Raw genomic sequence first — 14248 nt, 5'->3', positions numbered from 1 at the left:
GACCTCATTTTAGAAGCTACACCCCCCTCAAGGTATTCTAAACAGATTTTACAAACTTTTTTTTTTAACCCTTTAGGTGTTCCAAAAGAATTAATGGAAAATGGAGATGAAATTTCAGAATTTCACTTTATTCGCAGATTTTCCATTTTAATCCATTTTTTTCCCGCTAACAAAGCAAGGGTTAACAGCCAAACAAAACTCAATATTTATTGCCCTGACTCTGTGCTTACAGAAACACCTCATATGTGGTTGTAAACTGCTATACAGGCACACGGCAGGGCGCAGAAAGAAAGGAACGCCATATGGTTTTTGGAGGGCAGATTTCACTGGGATAAATTTAGGCTGCCATCTCATATTTGAAGACCCTCTGATGCACCCCTAGATTAGAAACTCCCCCCAAAAATTACCTCATTTTGGAAACTACAGGGTAAGGTGGCAGTTTTGTTGGTACTATTTTAGAGTACATATGATTTTTGGCTGCTCTAGATTACACTTTTTGTGAGGCAAGGTAACAAAAAATTGCTGTTTTGGCACTGTTTTATTTTTTGTTATTTACAGTGTTCATCTGACAGGTTAGATCATGTGGTATTTTTATAGAGCAGGTTGTTACGGACGCGACAATACCAAATATGACTTTTTTTGTTTTTTTGTTTCAGTTTTACATAATAAAGGATTGTTGAAAAAAAAAAAATTCTTGTGTTTCCATATTCTGAAAGCCATATTTTTTTTAAATTTTGGGAGACTGTTATTTAGGGGCTCATTATTTTTCGGTATGAGATGACGGTTTGATTGGTACTATTTTAGGGTGCATAGGATTTTTTGATCGCTTGGTATTACACTTTTTGTTATGTAAGGTGACAAAAAATTGATTTTTTGACCCAATTTTTATAAAAAAATGAAGGTCATGTGATATTTTTATAGAGCAGGTTCTTACGGACATGGCAATACCCAATATGTATACCACAATAAAAGCATTTTGAAACAATGGCTCCATAGTCTGAGAGCCATATTTTTTTTCATATTTTGGGAGATTGTCTTAGGTAGGAGCTCATTTTTTGCGGGATGAGGTGACAGATTGGTACAATTTTGGGAGGCATACGCCTTTTTGATCGCTTGGTGTTGCACTTTTAGTCATGTAAGGTGACAAAAAAATGTTTTTTTTTACGGTGTTCACCTGAGGGGTTAGGTCATGTGATATTTTTATAGAGTCGGTCGATACTGCCGCGGCGATGCCCAATATGTGTACTTTTCTTTTTTTCCTTTAAAAAAAAAATACACTTTATTCTTGGAAAAGGGTGCTTTTTTTGAAACATTTTTTTTGGGGGGAAAACAAATTTTTTTTTTCACTTTATTTTTTGTCCCACTCTGGGACTTCAATTTTTGGGGGTCTGATCCCCTTTACAATACTTCTGTATAGTGATGCATTGACTGTAAGTATATTACAGACTGTAATACACTTACAGCCTGCTTTCCTCTGAGCTCCTGCACCCGCCCGATTAGCGCGCCCTAATAGTACGGCGCTGGGTGGCAAGTCACATCCCGCTGCGCTGTACTATTACGGCGCTGGTCGGGAAGGGGTTAATGAGTGAAAAGGGTATTTTTAATATATTTCCTATTTTTATGCTTAGGGACTTCCTCCTGAAATAATACAGTATTATGCCTTTCGGTTTAAAATGGACAGGTAGCTTATTAGATCCTGCCTCTGGCAGGGCCTAATATGTACACTACAGTGGCACATGAGGTTCATTGTTCGGCCCCTATCAGCCGTAACACCCATTGGGCCCTGTGACTGTATCATGGGGGGGAGTGCCAATGGTGTGACAGAGGGTCGATATTGACCGTGGTATCTAAGGGGTTGAACTGCCTGGATCACAGTGGTCTTTGATCTCTGCAGTTGCAGTAGAAGATTGGCTGTGTCATACAGCCTCCCACCTGTTGCTGCTCACCATGACGAAATGTACATCATGGAGCATTAACCAGCAAGGACGTACATTCATGTTCATCATGGTTTATTCAGAGGTTAATAGAGTTGATAATTTTTACCTAAGCAAACTACTTACTTTTTTATATGTCTAAGGGCATTATTATTATTATCATAGACTGCTAATAGGGTATACATACGGTAAGTATGCCCTAACAAAAGTAAAGACAGTTCTGGGGTCCTTTCCTGTGAAACGATCAATTGAATGACATTGGGTTATGCCATATCAAGTACAGTGATGCTTGAAAGTTTCTGATCCCTTCAGAATTTTCTACAATTCTGCATAAATTTGACCTAATACTTCAGATTTTCACACAAGTCCTAAAAGTAGATAAAGATAACCAAGGTAAACAAATGATAAAAAAAATAGTATACTTGCTAATTTATTTAAGGAAAATTATCCAATAATCACATGCCTGTGAGTGGCAAAAGTGTGGAATCTTTTAGGATTAGCAGATAATGAAATTAGAGATGTTTTTAGAAGTGTATCATGGCACACAGAAAGCCGATTGACCTCACAGGAAGAGTTGCTGATGCTTATCTGTCTGTGAGAGGTTACAAAACCATCTCTAAAGAGTTTTGACTTTACCAATCCACAGTCAGAAAGATTGTGCACAAATGGAGGAAATTCAAGTCCATTAACCTCTCTAGGAGTGGTCATCCAACAAAGATCATGCCAAGGGCAATCCGTGTAAAGGTCTGCAAAGTCACTAAGGAACCCAAGGTAACCTCTAAGCTTTAGCTAACGTTTCATAAACGACTCACTGTGCTTTAGACTTAGTCTCAACAGCCGGTCTAGTATATAGGCACACTTATCTAGTACACAAACTACGCCACTAATACTTAATCTGTTCTACTGCCTGAGTCAGTCGGTCAGGGCTCCTCAACCTCAGAAGGAAGTGGTTGCTCCTTCCTTTCGTCTATTGTTCCTGATGCTCCTCCTCTTAGTCACGTTTCGCCAGTAATCGATCACTGAGGCGATTGCAAAGAGAAAACAGTTGCTGGTACTACAGTCCCTTCTTTCCATATCGTGGACTCTGAACAGTTCAGAGAACTGATGGCCTGTGCCCACCCAAGGTGGAGAGTCCCAAGCCATCATTACTTCTCTAAAAAAGCTGTACCAGCTATGCACACGTATGTTGAGCAGAAGGTGGGCCAGCCCTTGAGCCAGTCAGCATCTGGTACAGTTCATGCCAGCGCTGACATGTGGAGCCGCATGAGGGATGAAAAACTTGACTATTGAGACATCACCCATCCTGCCTATGTGCGCCATCGCCCATCCTCACGAAGGTCTCAGCGGGGGGACCCTCTGAGCTCACGCTCCATTGACATGAATGCTGGAGGAGGGTGCTGGGGCAGGAGCATCAACAGCTCCATCAGCAGCAACTTAAGTCTTGAGTCTCTGATGAGCAGTTTTTTTTCAGCCGCTTACTGAAGAAACCACCCAGCAGCAGCAGGACATGGAGCAGAATCTGAACCAGTAAGTGGTGGCCTACTTGGACTACACCCTGTCACACCAGATCCAAGATCCCCTGGACTACTGGGCAGCCAAACTTGAATTGTGTCCGAAACTGTCCGAGTTTGCCCTGGGCAAGCTCTTATGCCCGGCCAGAAGCGTGGCAACAGTAGTGGGTCTAAAACACAGAAGACATGCAAATATATGTTACCTCTGTTTTGGAGCCACCCCTGTTTTTGCCTCACCAGTACTGATCAAATACTGTTGCAAAAAAACTGACCAAATACTGACTGTGTGAAGCAATTAAAGTCTTGCATGCAGGACTTCTTTTCCATCTGAATAAAACTAATTTCAGATGCAAATAGAGCATGAGGCCTCTATCACACAGTCAGTATTTCACATCCGGATTTCATCATGATTTGGAAGCCAAAAGCAAGAGTAGGTCCGAAACACATAACAGGTGGAAATATTTCCATTACATTTTATCTCTGCTTTAAACCCACTCCTGTTTTCGCATTACAAATACTGATCAAATGCTGACAGTTTGAATACGGATGCTCAGTGATGTGAACACCCTCCCCCGTTGTCATGGGGCCACTACTTGAGTCTTGGGCCACTGTGCGGTTCAGTCCAAGCCGATAAATTAGACCCGGAGCTAACATTGACCTGTAAGGCTGAGTTCACACTTCAGTTATTTGGTCAGTTATTTACAGCTGTTTTTTTTTAGGCAAATTAAGGAGCCAAGCTTACTATTGGATTAGGTATCATGAACAGATCTATACCTGTTCTGTGGGTTTGACCCGCACCTGCTTTTGGCTGACAATAAATAATGAGAAGCAACTGACCAAATAACTGAAGTGTGAACTGAGCCTAATAGTGACAAACAGTCATTCTACAGCTAACAGAAGGGATTGTAATGCATATGTTTGCACTGCCACAACATGGATTAAATGAACCTTATTTTCTCCACTACTTTATTGGCGTTGCCTCCATGTCTTTATTTTGTTCCATTAAAGAGTCATTTGGACACAGCTGACACGCATTCTGACACACAGTAACTATTTCGCTACCAGAATGGACTGGCTATGCATGTTGCTGCACTGCAAAGTAATGTATACCAAGATACATTCCCCCTAAAGTTTATCTGCAGCCCGGGACAGACCTGATTTAACCCGCTTTGTGACTAATTAATTTGCCCCAAAGCAAATTTTGGGGGGAAATTCAGCAAAGCGACTGAATCAATTTTTTTTTAAACTTCACTCATCTCTAATATCAATAATGCCGGCAAGTATGAAATAGGAAATAAAATGGTAACTGATGTGAGCAGAAAGAGGAGATAGGAAGGACCCAAAGTAATCCTTCTGCTGTCTGCTCTAATGATCAGATTTCTGAGGTGTGAGGCACATAAGAGCCGAACAACTAAGAGGGCTCCTAAAAATCTTCGAATCAGGCATCAACATGTGTATTCTTTTACATGAACCCCTTCATATAGACCATTGGCATGTGAGACAGCCTTGGTACAACACTATACTTACTATAATACAATGTTTTCATTTCCTGTCAATCAACCTGCTTAAATATGCCAAAATGTATATAGCAATTGTCCAGGGATCCAGGTATATTATGCATAGCATCTTTTATACCTGAATTATTGCTTATTCATAAGCAATAATAAACTGTGATAATAAAGAGGGCATTTTATTCTATAAAAATGTAAGCATTAACATAATGGAGTTATTTTCACTCTTGCGGTATATTAAGCACACCGTTTGCAATAAGAAAGTAACTAAGTAGTTTAGCAATATAGCTATAGCAGAGACAGTAATTAATATGTACATGCAATCAGGTGTCATGGTTAAAAAGTTATTACTGAGTTAAGCTAAAATAGTAATTTGGAGAGAAGTACAAAAGGTTGCGTATTAAAATATTGTGCGCTACCTAGCGGTAGCCATCGCCCGGCCGCTGGTAGACAGGAATAAGTAAAACAGACTGTGGTTTTCTATGATCCTTTGTGTCTGAACTATAGGGCACATGCAGCTTTTACAGTGTAACGCCTTATTGTCTAAAACCGCATGTTTGCGTTCATCAGTCATGTTTATGGTTTGCAATGTTATTTTACACCAGCTCTGGCATGTAATGTGTTAAAAGCATTTTTTTTTTACATGAGTTGCATGTTCAATGCCCAAAGTGCTTCTACTTTTCATTCCATGTACCCAAGCGGCAAGGTACCAGCGTCAACCTTTTCTGTTCTGCTCATGTCTGACAGTTCTATATTCATTTTATGTATACATTTACCTCAAGGGTACCATTCCCTTACCTAGAATAACCTGGGGCTTACATGAGATTTCTATATGAAATGTGCATTTTGCTGTAAGTTTAATCCATTCATTTTTCATGGCCAGACTCAACGTCACAGCAAGGATGAGGGGGGGGGGGGGGAGGCCCTTACACAATTCCCTGACAACATACATAACAGTTATGTAGTGGCCTGGAAAAAAATAATCCTTCTGAGAATACAGCTTGCAACATAGCCCCATTCTGATAGCAGACACTGAAACACAACTGAAGATACCATCTCGACAAATGATACATTTGCGTAGTACAAAGAGCATTTATATCCCCCCATCATATAAAACATACATAATTACTGGTAAGCTACATAAAATGTGCTAAGCAGAAAAAATGCATGGCTGAGTCACCGATTATGCTATGTGAACCTGAAAACACACAACATTAGGAATATCGCCCTTGGGAAGGAGAGCAGTCTGACTGTATCAAAATGAATGACTGTCTGAGTGTGACATTTTCCAGGGGGATAAAAGAGATGCAAAGCATATCTAGGTCAACATGAATAGCGACGTTATGTTACTATTTGTCTCGTAACGGTAACAATTGCCTTCACGTAAACCGCCAATACTGTAAGGTACTAATTTTGTGCATACTTACAGGCTGACAAAATGATTGTAGGTGCCGAGATTGATTTTCTAAAAAAAAAAAGAAGAAAAGAAAAAAAATATTATTTTTTTAATGCCCAGACGTTATCAAACCAAAGCAGCAGACTGCTGTACATGTGCACGTTAACCCTTTGTCTGTCTGCAGGCCCCACAAGCTGTTCCAGCACGATGTGGAAATAACATGGGCATTACATTCCTGACGGTACTCCAATGTCTGTCTCCCCGCCACAATGAATGCTATCTCCCATCAGGATGAAACGTGAAAGACATCTAATATTGCAGGAATTTCCTGGTCATGAAAATTAAGGCCGTGTGCCTTCAGCTACAATGATACCAAACGGCATTACTGCAGGCAGCTTCCCAGCTTATCAATAAAAAAAACACGACACCTCATTTGCAATTACATGCTATGTCTAAGGCTGCGCTTAACTGTGCTAAGGCGAAAAACGCAATCAAGGCATGGAGAATTATACGCTCGCAAAGCAGAATACGCAGAACTTGAAAGAAGCAGAAAAACGTGCTCAAGCTATGGTCCAAAATATGCTTCATTATATAATTAGAGGTCTATAAAATGCACGCAACATACATTACAAGGTATCCAGGAGCTCGAAAGCGCAATCCCGTCTCGTGCTTGCAGCCTTACATACCTAGGACACGAGCTGCTCCACAGGCTTTGTGTCTGGCTCTTTGTGAAAGGAGTATATTGAGGTTGCATGGTTTCACAGGCAGGTGCTTCAAATGCAGAACGTCTACAGCCACTTACGGAAAGTTACTCCACAAAGAGACAAATCAAAGAGCGTAGCTCCCATAGAAGAGACAGTTTAACCATACGTACGGAGCATGCAGGGGCCATCGTGTGGGCCGGCATACCAGACTCGACGTTCACCTGTACAGTATGGAGGGATGGAAATATGGAGGGACACATCGCTGTTTAAGAACAAAGGTAGTTAACACCAGATTTACATTGTGTTCTAACTACAGCCAATTAGCTTTTTTTCTGTATTTTCAACATAGCAAATACAAGAAGGCAAACATTTTTGTGTGAAGCGAGTATCGATCCAGGGTTGCCAGAATAGGTGCTGCAATAGTCATTCACGAATGACTGTCAGTCATCGAAAATTAGGCAAATTAGAGATCATTTGACGGCATTCTTATTGTAGCTTTTGTAACCACAGTAATTTTCCTTGGCAAAGCTGCTTCGTGATGAAGGGGAGTTCTCACCGCATAATTGTGAAAGATATCGAAAGATTCGGGATTCAGCATCTGGTTTCAAAAGCACTTCACATTCAAATTGGCATTTTACTTTATCCTGGAAATTTATTAGAGATTCCGATCATGTCGCTTTAAATAGAAAGGTGAAAGCAGGGTAATTTCAATCTATGAATTATTCAGATTCAGACTGAAGAAACTGCTACCCATGAACTGATTCCCTGACAGTGTCTCTTTCCAGAGCCTCCATTACGCTTGTCATTTTTATTTCTTTATCTACGATCTCTGTTTCAGCTACTGAGCTTGTCCCTTAGGGCTCAGCTTCAGCAAACCAAGTATTTCAAATTGGCAATAACCTGAAAAAAGCGCTGCAGTCTTCACGGGCTGTATTTTTCCAAACCATTAAAAAAACAAAAAGAAAAAACCCACACACATCCATGACGGTTTCTGTAAGGTTCTTCAATTTAGATGAATTAGAAACAAAAGAAGCAAATGAAGGAAGAGGATGAGGAATCATAGAGAAGAGGAGTTCCTCTCCTGTAACAACCCAGAAGATAAAGTGCTGCTTTGTGCTTTCTCCTTTGTTGTCAGCGAGGCATCCTGGCTGCATAGCATCACGCAAAACAACTGTTAAAGCAGGCTGACTTGGTGCCCTGATTTCCAGCAGGAGCAGATAAGGACTGCAGACAGGCAGACTAATCCACACGAGCATGCACTTAGACCAGACAGCTCACGGCTACAAACGAAGGAAATAGAATAAGCCGGCAGCTGCAGCAGGTAAATCCAAAAGAAATGCAATAAAACAAGAAGCAAAAGTCGGGTTTCATCCACTGATGCTCCATCCAACAGACATTGCAATCCTAGAAATTCTCCACATGATGGCTGGTTGTGTCACTGCTAGACGGCTGCTGCCCTGTATCCAGAGAAGGACTGGGATTGATTTAGGTCAGCAAGTCTGGCTACTCTTTTTTTTTTTTAGCCCATTTCTTCTTTACGTGGAAGATAAATCGCTTCGTACTGTTTTGCCAGCTTTGCATGTAACCCAGGATGTACGAGAAAGCTTCAGCTGTGCAATGGCTGCAAAGGCCCCAGATATAGACACCAGGAAGCATCGAATCCTTTGTCTTAAGGTTCCTATTCTTTGCAGGTAGGCTAGCGTGGCACAAAAAACTATTATTCCAGGTGAGAAAGCAGATGTTTCTTCGTTCTTTCGCAGCATCTTGGATTCCAGCCTTTCAGCAGTGCTTGTTTAATTGAAAAACGTTGCAAGTTGGATGTCACCGTCTAGATCCGAGATACTTTCCAGCTCTTATCCAAAAAAAGACCAATCCTTTTTGTATCCGAAATAGACATAAGGGTAACTCCCAAAGAAAAAAAAGATGTTCCGTATCCCGTCCTACGCGTCTGTATTGCCGCACTGCGACCAGAAAACTGCAGTAGAAAGAGCTCTTGCAGTTGTGGAAATGTAGAAAGCAGCAGCTCTGTGACACAGCAGTCAGCTGACTTGTAGTGTTATCATTCAATGTCCTCTACCCCCCCAAAAAAGGCCAAATTTTCGGAGGAAAAATCACTGCGGAGAGGAACGAGCATTCCAAAATTTAAAATAACATTGTAACAGCTAGCCAGACTTGTCTGTCTGAACACCTGAAAGTCACTCCGAGTGCAACGCGTGCAGTTTTGCTCACAGGAACTCTGGCCACATGAAGCTAGCTGACTGTCTGAAATCTCAGACATGCTGACGTAAGATTAGGCATCTTCTTCTTCTTTTTTTTTTTTTTTTTTTGGTAACAAAAAAGCTTTTGTTGCTGTGCGATGATAACTATGAAGTTGGTTTTTAAACTGAATATGTAAAACTAGCTTCAGGTTATTACTGCGTTTAGGAAACTACAGTATGTCCTAATTACATACATAGAAGAAGACCACACAAGGTGCTACTGAATCCCCTTTTCCACAAATCCTTTACCATGAAACACAAAGGAAATGTTCTGCTTCGTATTCAAGCTATTAGCAATTTATATTGTACGTGTCATATCATAAGGAAAATGAACACTGCTTATATCTGTTGGAAATGGATTTCATATACTGAGAGTTAGACAAAAGCCCCAATTGTGTCTCGTACAAATCATATGAACGGGGACGGGCGTGCTCTTGCAAAAGCGAGATGCAGTGCTCTGAATCCAGGTCTGATCCAGGAGGGGTCGCCAAGCACTGTCTGGATTTGAACTTCTATTCTATATCAAATCTGAGCTAACTGTTAATCAGAAAAGTTCTCTCTGCATTGTAATGATGAGTGAATGGATTTGTCTCATCAACAAGAGTTCTTCATTGTGACGGACTGTCCCCGCGGCTGATAAAGCTCCCCCTGCCACCTGATTGAGAAGGCTGGACATCTCGTCCCACCCCAACAATCCTGCAACTGAGGCGCATGCACAGAGGTTCTGCTTCTGGGGCAGTGACTGTGCGCTGCTCCAGAAGCGTAAGCAGAGCCTCTACGCTTGCGCGCTACTAGGGGCAGCGGCGCAGACGCAAGATTGTCAGGGATAAATGGGATGTCTGGCACTATCAACCACGCGACAGGGGGAGCTTCTTCAGCAGCCAGGACAGCCCCTCGCAGACAAAGAACTCTTAATGATGAGACAAATGGATTTGTAATTATTGATTTGCTCATCTCTACTGCATTGCACGATTGCCCATAATGCATTGCTACTTACAATAGGGTTTAGTTGCACCTCCTAATATAGCCAGTGTCTTACACAAAAGAAGGAAGGCCCCATAGCAAAGACACAAATTAAGTTCCTTTTACTCTTAAACACCCAATATAGGGTGTCCCCCCACCATATTTCCACGAATCTAGTACATTTTCCAGCCCTATCTCACTTTCATGCCTTTAGTACTGCCTCAGTTTCATTGTTCTCAAACACTGCAGCACCTTTGTGTAATGGTACTAAAGAGAATTTTCTGTTTGTGTTTCCACAAATAGGCTAGCCACTCTGGTTAACAGGGTCTAAGGGACAACAGGTATTCCCCATTACCCCCTGAAAGGAGGGTTAAACTTGGCTCCTGCAAATCCCAAAGTTGCGTCTGTAGCAAAGTCTCTGACTGGCAAAGGAAACAGGTATTAGAGGAAACATATAAGCCAGGGTCTATGGCAGATATTATGAGAAGAACATTAGAACCAGAGGGAATCCACTGTGAATTCAGTCCATGGTAAGGTCAGAATAGCAGGGGTTAATCCAGAGGAACAGTGAGAAAATCTTTGTTAAACCAAAAATCTCTCACCTAGTTAAGCCAGTTCTCTCTGCACTGATGCAGATGAGATACTGGCTTACCCAAAATCCTAAATGATGTCTCAATGTGTGTTTAAAGGGTCAAACATTGACTTATAGGTAGCTATATTATATCTGGTGGGATTAGAGGCTCAGATTTCTTTTTGGAATGACAGCTAATTTGCAAACCAACAATCAAGCACACCAAAATTAAAGGATAATGAGAGGAAAATATCAAGCCCTGCACTCCAGAATTCTGCCTCCAAAAAGCCACTGTGGTGCTGGCGGCCTGGTCCGCTGCTGCCTCTGCTCCCCCTGTGGGCACGGACGCTGTGCTACTTACCCTTCCTTCCATTCTCCTGCCAGCAGTGTCCTGCGAGTTTCTGTCTGGTCTCCTGGTCTGGTCTATAGGGGACACACTCACTCTTGGCCTCTAAGAGGGCCTACGTGGGCAGCTAAATGTTTCCCAAGCCAATGGCTGGATGTCCCTGGGTATATAAGGCACCGTCCCTAGTGAGAGGGTCCTGAGCTTTAGGTTCCTAGTCGACCAGTGAAGTTATGCTATTTAGTCTGTTTACCCTTGTGTTGAACCTCTGCCTGTTATACGTATCTTATACTCTGCTGCCTGCCCTGACCTTAGCCTTTTCTCCGTTTTGACACACTGCTGCCTGTCCAGATCTCAGACTTGACTTACGGATATGCACAGACCCTGTCTGACACAACCTTGGCTTGTTTCCTAACAAGTACTGATCCCTGGGTGCTTTGCAGCTTCCAATTACACCAGTACTACTCCAGGAGGTAGTGACCTGGTTGGTTCCCTACAGCATCGACCAAATCCCTGTATAGGAGTTAAAGGGTGAAAACCAGGGAACCGCTAGGACAAAGCAATTAGGATTGGCCCTAAGTCAAACTGGTTAGTTGGCACAGTGGGTCCAGACCATGGACACAGCTGGTTCAACCTGTTATGGTTTACCTGAACTGTTTCATGAAATGGCTTGGCAGTGTGAACATCAAGAGCGAGTACTGTCGTGATGTCAACGCATGTCTAAATACTTTAATAACTACCGTAGTGGTAGTGCAGCTCCCTTGCAACAGCCACAGCACCAGTACCAGTACCACAAACTTCCCCTGTAACAAGGTCTGGTCGTAATCTATCTTCTCCCCCCTATTATCATGGAGACCCTAAGCAATGCCATGGGTTTATAAAACAGTGTACCAAGCACTTTGAGCTGCCGTTACACCGACTGATTCAAGGTGGCCTTTTTGATGTCCTGTCTCTCTGTAACAGGCCTTGGTGGACCAGTACCGCATTTCTGTTTAGCGCCTATAGAAGCCCTTGATTGTGAATCTGAGACCATACAGCATGTCGCAGAACCCTTGGAGCTTCATGTGGGCATATTTCATTTGAAGAAAGTTGTCCTTGTATGGTTTGCCGGTCTCCACTAGTCCGCTACTTCTGGGGCTTTCTTAGCTTCGTCTGCATAGTCCAGTTCTATACTGGGATTCTGGCCAAATTCTGTGCTGGGTGCTGCTTGTCATACTACTGCCTGCCTAAAGAAAATAGATGGATCTCTCACACCTTGTATTGATTATCGTGGTTTAAACAAAATTATAGTAAAGAACAGAAATCCAATACCATTAATCCCTGAGCTCTATTGTTGGTTGTGTGGAGCTAGGGACTTGCAGGGTGCTTATAATTTAATATGGATCTGGAAAAGCAACAAATGGAAGACCGCTTTCAACAGTTAAAATGGCTACTTTGAGTACCTGGTTATGTCATTTGGGCTCAGCAATGCCCCAGCAGTCTTCCAAGAGTTTGTGACTGATATTTTCTGGGACCTTCTGTATACTTGTGTTGTCTAGCTGGATGATATTTAGATATATTCACCAGATCTAGTAAACCATTGCGAACATGTATGCATGGTACTCCAGCAATTGAGCGAGAACTGACTTAATGCCAAGTTTAAAATAACCTCCCTTCCATTTCTAGAATGTATTATATGCGACCAAGGCGTACAGATGGACCCTGAGAAACTATCCACAGTAATGAACTAGCTTGATACGCCTTGACAAGAAAGGGAATGTATCCTAAAAAATTAACCAAAGAAGCAGAACCCGCTTTTCAGAATCTTAAAATAGCCTTTTCTACAGCTTCTGCTCTTGGTTGTCCTGATGGGCCTAAACAATGCTTTTTTGTAGGTGGACACAGCCTCCATTAAAGCTGGAACAGTTCTCACCCAGAAAACCACCAGTGGTAAAATGGTAACGTTTGGCTTCATTTCTGCATGCCCTACCTGTGTCCAAAAAAAGGTTCCAAGACAAAAGCCTGCTGGTCTTCTTCTCCGGTACCTGAAAAACTATGGGAACACATCGCCATGGATTTCATTACAGACCTGCCTCCTTCCCGTAATGCTTCAGTCCTGTTCCCTGGCTGCATCTCAGCGATCTTCTATCCCCAGGCTTCTTTACTTATGGCCAATCTGCACAAGGGGTCATGTGCACCTTGTCTTCTGCTGCTTGCCAAGCAGGGAAGATGATAACTGCGCATGCGCCGTTGATGTTACTACACTCGGAAGTGGAGATGACGGCAGAAGAAGCAGACGGCGTTTTGGGATGCGCCAATGCTAATCATCTTTATTCTTTTTATTGTTTATTTTTATTATGTGTAAAGGGGGTGATTTGAATCTTTACTTATATTTTTAAAAACAGATTCTGTCACCTGGATTTTAGCTACAGAGCTTTTTACAGCATTACATCAGTCACCTCGGTTTAGGTCCCTTTCACATAAGTGAGTTGAATCCGGACCCATTCATTTCAATGGGTCTGTGTACATGAGCGTTGTTTTTCACGCATCACTTGTGCGTTGCGTAAAAATCGCAGCATGTTCTATATTCTACGTTTTTAACGCAGCCCTGGCCCCATAGAAGTGAATTGGGCTACATGAAAAACGCATTGCATCTGCAAGCAAGTGCGGATGTGATGCGTTTTTCACTGATGATTGCTAAGAGATATTGTTTGTAAACCTTCCGTTTTTTATCAAGCGCGTGAAAAACCCATCAATGCGCATTTCACCCGCGTGGAAAAAAACTAAACCACTGAACGCACTCGCAGACAAAACTAACTGAACTTGCTTGCGAAATGGTGCGAGTTTTCCTGAACGCATCCGGACCTAATCCGTATCGTTCGTGTGCAAGAGGCCTCAGTGTAAAATATACTAGTCTTACCCCCATATGTCTGGCTAAAAATTACTTTTATTCATATGCTAATTACCTCTCTAAGGAGCCCAAGGGGCTGTCCCTCTGGCCGTTGGAGCCCAGGCATGCTCATTATCTTGGAGCCCAGCATTGCCCCGCTGTTAATTATTCACTCCTCGCTTTTATTT

General features: G+C 42.2%; 1 protein-coding gene across 1 annotated transcript in view; it reads right to left on the bottom strand.

The window, feature by feature from the left end:
* The window catches only part of LOC122939454, a 123751-nt gene that overhangs the window by 38970 nt on the left and 70533 nt on the right, over positions 1-14248 (bottom strand). Inside the window, exon 3 of the mRNA XM_044295526.1 lies at positions 6384-6421. The gene's annotated coding sequence lies outside the window, so the exon portion shown is untranslated. The remainder of the gene's footprint in view (positions 1-6383; positions 6422-14248) is intronic.

The sequence above is a fragment of the Bufo gargarizans genome, chromosome 5 (assembly GCF_014858855.1).
Source record: "Bufo gargarizans isolate SCDJY-AF-19 chromosome 5, ASM1485885v1, whole genome shotgun sequence".
Taxonomy (NCBI): Eukaryota; Metazoa; Chordata; class Amphibia; order Anura; family Bufonidae; genus Bufo; species Bufo gargarizans.
This window is presented reverse-complemented; position numbering and strand designations above follow the sequence as displayed.